Source organism: Ctenocephalides felis, unplaced genomic scaffold, assembly GCF_003426905.1.
Source record: "Ctenocephalides felis isolate EL2017-DRISC unplaced genomic scaffold, ASM342690v1 CF-g0.4_SCAFFOLD_00845, whole genome shotgun sequence".
In the NCBI taxonomy this organism is placed as follows: Eukaryota; Metazoa; Arthropoda; class Insecta; order Siphonaptera; family Pulicidae; genus Ctenocephalides; species Ctenocephalides felis.
In genome coordinates, this window is record NW_020536999.1 from 7,613,013 (window position 1) to 7,620,741 (window position 7,729).

Consider the following 7,729-nt stretch of genomic DNA (forward strand, 5'->3'; position numbering starts at 1 on the left):
CCACTCTGGTGCAAATGTTTACCCAAGTGCGTTTAGACTGTTCATGTATTGGAGCACTTTTTCAATTTTGTGTAAATTAGGCAACTATTTTTTTTTCGAAATGAAATGACAATTGTTAATGTTCTGGAGATGAATTGATTTATGATTTACATTTGATTTGCTCAGATATAACAATATAATAGCAAAAATAATGAAAGTTACAGTATTTGTAAGAATATATATTTGAAAACGTTTGAAAATTTCTCGAATATTTCATTAAGGTACGGGAAGTTCCAGCAATTTGCCTTAAGCCTTACGGTGCCATACACCACTAGTTTTGTTTTATTTAAAGCTCTTCTATTTTTGTAAAAATATACAATATTTATCATTAACCACAAAAATTAGATACTTTATAATATTTAAACTATTAGCAGAATAATTGAGTAAACTTGTTAATTTTGTACAAAACCAAATGAACTGCAATAGAAAAAAAGATCATTATAATTCTAGTACTTGGTTAATTATATATTATATTCTAATGACCAAGTTTTATATTTACAGATATTGGAATACATTTCATTTTAAAAACATTTTTTCCATCTAATTACGGCCCTGTACTATTCCAATTACACAAAATCAATAACAATTAAAAAACTTACGTAAATCCATTATGTAATTTCAAATCGCGCGCGCATTATCGTCGCGCGTGAAGTCAGTCGATTTACATGTTGGCATAAGTGCTGCCACACTTTTTATTGACATATCGTCTGTTGTCAAAAGGAAAAATGGTCTTGTCAAAAAATATGAAAAAAATAACAAACAATTGATTAATTTTAATGTTTAATTGGTTTTTTAATTACTTAAATCATTGCCGCAAGTAATGGAATATTGTGGTGTGTTCAAATGCGTGGTGGAAGTTTGATAAATAACCTTATGTGTGTGGTAAGTATTCCTAGTGTAAAAACTTGTAATCAAAATATTTATGTTTAATTTTTGTTGATTCAACCCTCTAATACGTATTTATAAACTTTTCAATAAAATGCTTTATTTTAACATTAATAAACATAAATCGTGATAGTATATGTATATGATAGTATATGTTGATATCTACACTGATAACAATTTTTTTTTTTACAAATTTTTTGATCTTCAAAAGCGCAAATGTATAAATACTAATAATAACTATTTATCATGTATACAAGCTGTCTAGATTATACTGATAAAGATTTTTATGAAGATGCTTTTGAAAATAGCAGGAATGTAAACATGAAGTACGAAGAACACAATTTGATTGCTCAGGGCTTTTAGTAATTTTCATATTCTTGTATAATCAATAGACTCGTGGGATGTAGTTTATTTATAAAAAAGCCGTGCAAGTGAGAAAATTTATATATAGTAAAATCTTGTTGAGTGTAAAACGGTAAGAAAACTCTTGTATTGCTGTTTCAATTGATTTAGTTTTTCAAGTAAAGACAAGTAAATTTGGTGAAGTAAATCCTTTGCAAATTGTATACATTAATAAAAGCTAGAAAACATTCACTAAAATCTGGTAAAAGCACTTACATAATGAAATTTTGAATTAAACTTGTCGGAACATTTTTCTTGTAATTATTAGCAATGTGATTTTTGACATTTTTTTAAATTTTTTTGAATACCGTAGAAACTTTGTTCCAACCTTCTTGTTTTATATACATAAATAAAAACTAGATAAAATTTACCAAAATTTAGTAAAAACTGTTATTTACACTTGGATATTGAAATTTTGAATAATTCATAGTTGAAATGCACACTCTAGTATTTTAATAATTAGCAATATATGGATTTAGAACATTTTTTTTACTATTCTTCAAGTAACTTTTAATTTTTGTATTGGGCATTATAATTTGTTTTTATTAGTAAAAACTGGATAAAATTTACTAGTATATAATCATGACTAAAAGTCAAATTTTGGTTCACAAACACACTTATTCGAATTATAATCAGAATGACTATAAAAACAATTTTAATTTCAAACTTTGCTTTCGGAAAGTTAATAATCTAGAATCTAGACTATTTCTATCAGATACAAGATGATTCATGTTTAGAGCTTTATTTTATTAAGTAGTAGAAAATTTCATACCAGAAAATCAATTCAAATATTGCTATTAATCTAGCAATAATCAGGAATTTATCTAATCACGAATTTTAAGTGTATATACTATGATATTTGTATTAGAGGGTTGTAAATATTAGTTTTTAAGTAATCTCAATAAAGCAGACTTGCAATAGTCTAGTACCCAATTTTACTTGTTATAGAAATATAGTTAAAACTAGTGATGTGCCAACTCGAATCAAGTGATTAAAAACATTCGAATCAAACCCTTATTGTTATTCGAATCATGTTTTACCTGGTTTGTAAAACTGAGAAATATGTATGTACAGCGAAACAATATATATGAACATAATTTTACTAAATATAAAAAAATTATTTTAATAAATTTGAATTGAATAAAATTAATCCAGTTCAATCTACTTTTGAACAGATATAACAGCGTTATTGTATGATGATTTATTACCGTCAAAAAAAAAATTATGAAAATCATTGAAAAAAATTTTTTTAACACCATTACAAGAAAACGGCTCGGCCGATCTTTACCAAAAAGCTAATCAGCACGATTCCCAACCAATATCTTTCGAACGGTTTTTGAACTTCCAAAATCGATTCAGAATTGCGGGCTAAAACGTGGACGAAAAATTTTTCACTTTTCTGCGATTTACAAAGAAACGGCCCGGCCGATCATCGCACAAGACTGAGAAACGCTAGTCCTCATCGAGATACATCGAATGGCTTTTAAATTTTTGAAATCGGTCTAGTCGTTTTTGAGAAAACGTCGATTTGAGATAAAAAATCTGTTCACACACACACACACACACACATACTTTTGGTCCAAATGTTGGTCTCATTCGGTTCAGAATGGCTTGAAACGTCCAGCAGAAATCATAAAATTAACAAATCGGATTTTTTGATAAAAACATAAACTCCTCCTTCGGGAAGTTAACTAGTGGTGCATGGCATTGTGCCTTAAGGCAAATTGCTAGAACTTCCCGTACCAAATTTTTTTTTTAAAGATTCTGCTACATACAAAGAAACGGCTCACTTTTTCCAAATGTTGGTCTCATTCGATTCAGAATGGCTTGAAACGTCGAAAAACATAAAATAAACAAATTGAATTTTTTTGTTGAAAACAAACTTCTTCGGGAAGTTAAAAATTGTCATCCCGGTTTTGACTAAAAAAATATGGTGACCATAGATTTACTAAACAAATACATCGATGAATCATTTTTGTCTTAGCTTATATTTGTCCATAATATATATATAGGCTTGATTCGAGTTGATTTGGATCAAGATTTTTTCTGACTCGAATCACTAGTGAAAATATATAGTTGTCTAATTACAAAGTACTCGGATTACACAGCAAGTCTGCTACAATCACCCTTTCATGTTTTAACAAATTACTTTCCGTCCTTTCCAGCATAGACCCAATTCAAATCGACAAGCAACCATCACAATTCCCTGTTAATAATAATGAAAGCCGTCACAAACACCATAAGCTCCTCCTGATAATGCTTCAAAAATCCACAAACTCAAACAAATCATCACAAATGTACAGAAATTTTCGTCTCTGATGCACCATCCTGTCGACAAATTACTTTACATCACCCGGAACCTCTGCTGGTGTCACCGTGATGAATTCTTGTAAAAATTTGACAAAAAATGGAAGACGCAAAGTCTGACTGTTTTGAAATCTGGAGGCACAGCAAATGGAGGGACAGCGGGCATAATAATAAAATTTCGAGGGGGGAAAGCAGAAACAATAATATTGTATACATTATTAATTAAGTAGGGTTTATGTGTAGTCAATTCTTGTTCAAGCCATATATAGTTACTTATACATCGTGCCATATCTGTATAGTTGTATGTATATATTGTATAATTAGTAAGTCGCATAAGTCATCTTACAATGGCTTCGGACAGCTCAAAATTTGCAGGATACGCACAATGGCGTTCTGAGGAAAGTAGGGTTTTATTAAACGGTAATGTAAGTGGACACAGGAATTCTTCATCTCTGTGCAGACAAGTCAACGCCAAAAAAGCTTTGGTTTTATTAGTACTTATGTCGGCTATCACTATTTTGTGCTACGCACATTACGTAATGAATTCACCATTCACCAGCCTGATACTAGAGACACAGTACCCACACCTTTGGTGCAATGCAGATTAGGACTCGCCAAAAATGATTATCAACAAAGCGATCATAGAAGTGAAGCCAGATTAAGAATAGACCCTAAAGTCCTAGTTTTTGTTGAAACCACCTACACGCAACTTGGCAGAGACATTGCGGAACTTCTAGTCCACACCAGGATCAAGTACAAATTAGAAGTCGCAGGGAAAAGTTTACCCGTATTAACAAATTTAGACAAAGGACGTTACGGTGTCATTGTTTTTGAAAACATCGAAAAGTACTTTATGATGGACAAATGGAACCGTGAGCTCTTAGACAAATATTGCAGAGAGTACTCTGTTGGCATCATCGGTTTCATGAAACCCAGTGAAGAAACTTTAGTCGGGGCACAACTGCAAGGATTTCCTTTATTCATACACACTAACCTGCGTTTACAAGATGCGTCATTGAATCCTAAGTCACCTATTTTACGTATGGTTCGTTCTGGTGAAACGGCTTGGGGTGTACTTCCTGGTGAAGACTGGACGATTTTCAAACCTAATCATTCCACGTACGAGCCTTTAGAATGGGCAGCTAGGAATCCTAAAGAAGGTTCCACCGAACAGTTGACTACAATTGTACAAGACCATGGACAACTAGATGGTATCCAGCGTGTGCTGTTTGGTTCAGGTTTTAAATTCTGGTTGCATAAATTATTATTTTTAGACTCGTTAAGTTATCTAAGCCACGGGCAGTTGAGTTTAAGTTTGAACAGAGCACTTTTAGTCGACGTTGATGATATTTTTGTGGGCGAAAAGGGCACGAGATTGAAGACTAATGATGTCCAGGCTTTACTGGACACTCAGGAACGCATAGCAAAAATGATACCCAATTTAGGTTTAATTTAGGTTTTTCTGGGAAATATTCCATCACGGTACTTATGAAGAAAACTTAGGCGACGACATGATTTTAAAAAATGCTAAAAAGTTTATATGGTTCTCCCATATGTGGAACCACCAACAACCACACTTGTACGATAATTTAACAACTTTAATGCAAGATATGATACTTAACAAAGAGTTTGCTGTGGAAAAGGGGATTCCGACTGACTCCGGATATTCTGTATCCCCACATCATTCAGGGGTATCCGGTGCATGAGTTGTTATACGTAGCTTGGAAAAAAGTTTGGAACATCAAAGTTACATCAACTGAGGAGTATCCTCATTTGCGACCAGCTAGGTTACGTAGAGGTTTTCAACACCGAGACATCATGGTTTACCAAGACAAACTTGTGGACTTTTCACACACACAATGTTTATCCAACGATATCCAGGAGGCAGAAAAAACTCGATGAGGCTATACAAGGTGGTGAGTATTCCAAACAATTGTGTACAACCCGATAAAATATTCATGACACATATGTCTAACTATGGTAGCGATCGCTTGGCTTTGTACACTTTCGAGTCAGTTATAAAGTTTTTGAGGTGCTGGACAAATTTAAAATTAAGTTCAGCTCCTCCTACACAATTAGGGGAAGCTTACTTCCGTCAACACCCTGATGAAATCGATCCAGTGTGGGGTAATCCTTGCGAGGACCTTAGACACATAAAATCTGGTCCAGGAGTAAAAGTGTGACTCGTTACCTAGATTTTTAGTTTCGGTCCACAAAAAAACAGGCACAACAGCACTATACACTTTCTTGTTGATGCATCCGAGTATCGCAAGCAATCTACCAAGTTCCGATACATTCGAGGAGATACAGTTTTTCAATGCTAATAACTACTACAATGGTTTGGATTGGTACATGAACTTTTTCCCAGTGAATTCATCATCGAAATACATGTTTGAAAAGTCTGCTACGTATTTTGATGGTGATCAAGTGCCCAGACGTGCACATGCTTTGTTGCCGAAGGCAAAAATTGATCACAATTTTGATATCACCAGCAAAACGTGCTTACTCCTGGTACCAACATATGAAGTCACATAACGACCCCATAGCTAATAATTATAGTTTACCAACAAGTAATTACAGCAAGCGATGCTGCTCCTAAAAGTCTCAGAGATTTGAGAAATCGGTGTTTGAATCCTGGTAAATACAGTCAACATTTGGAACGATGGCTAGCATACTACGACGCTCAGCATTTGCACATAATCGATGGAGAACTATTACGTTCCAACCCTATAGAAGTAATGCACGACTTGCAAAGATTTTTAAAAATCACACCCATGTACGATTATTCAGCACATCTAAAATACGACAACAAAAAAGGGTTCTTCTGTCCCCTCACCCAAGGGAATCACACCAAATGTTTAGGTCGATCTAAAGGCAGACAATATCCACCAATGGACGATAAGACTATGAGGCTACTCCAGAGATATTATCAAACACATAATACAGCTTTAGTGAAATTACTTAAAAAATTAGGATCGCGACCGATTCCACAATGGTTGAAAAATGATTTATCGATAACTACTTAATGAGTGTCTGTTGTTACAAATTGTTGACGAAATGAATTTAAGAATTATCTCGATGTATGTTGAATTTTATTGTAAATGTCAAAGCAGTTGTTATTGGACGAAACGTTGTTCGATAGATCTCTTTTAAGCATTTTTATGAATAAGGTACTAAGATCAAAAAGGCAGCATGCTTGATCAAAAATTAGCTTTATTTGAATTAACGAAGGATTGGAATAGTAATAATTGATAAAATTAGAAAATATTAAATCTATTTATTATATTATCAGTTCATCATGTTATTAAATTGTAATTGATTTGACACGATTAATTTTTAATCGATTGATAAATGACAAACTATATAAATAAATGCAACCATGTTTTATTAATGTAATTTTTAATATGGACATGTTCGAATTTTTTTGTTCCCAAGGGCTCAAATGCTTCCAAAATAATAAACAAAATTTGTCTAAAAGTTTTAGCTCTTAATATTAACATTTAGATAGTCCGCAATTCAATTAAAAGTTTCTTATATTCATTATTACCATATAGCCTTGCGCCATCTGTGATAGCATTTGTGAAATCAAATTTGATGACATTTAAAAATATTTATAAAACACTTAATCTCTAATTAAATCCATGTGGACTGTTTAACGAAATATTTATTCATCATGGCATCAAAATTAATTTTACAATATTTACCTAAGAGATTAGAAGAAGCTATCAGTAATAAATTATCAGTGAAGAATTCCCTTAATGACAAGAATATTTGAGACTTTTAATTGAATTGCGGACTGCCTAAATGTTAATATGAAGAGCTAAAACTGTCAGAGAATTTTTTTTCATTAATTTGGAAGCATTTGAGCCCTTGGGAGCAAAGAAATTCGGAAAACTTCAAAATAAGAATCACCCTAAAATATAGATTCTATAGTATATATATAGATATATAATATATATATATATAGATATATATATAACATTTGAAGTATTTTGTAGTCCAACCGTCGAATTAAAAAAAAAAAATTAAAATAGAAAAATTCTTTAATCTATTAAACGTTTCGACACTTATGTGTGTCATCATTCAATAATCTAAA

The 7,729-nt window shown here is 32.3% G+C and overlaps 1 protein-coding gene and 1 pseudogene across 1 annotated transcript in view; both read left to right on the forward strand.

The window, feature by feature from the left end:
• Window positions 1-771: 771 nt before the first annotated feature.
• Window positions 772-7,729, forward strand: part of LOC113363891 (bifunctional heparan sulfate N-deacetylase/N-sulfotransferase-like) — a 37,208-nt gene continuing 30,250 nt past the window's right edge. Inside the window, exon 1 of the mRNA XM_026606378.1 lies at window positions 772-921. The gene's annotated coding sequence lies outside the window, so the exon portion shown is untranslated. The remainder of the gene's footprint in view (window positions 922-7,729) is intronic.
• On the forward strand, window positions 3,865-6,715 carry LOC113363893 (annotated as a pseudogene).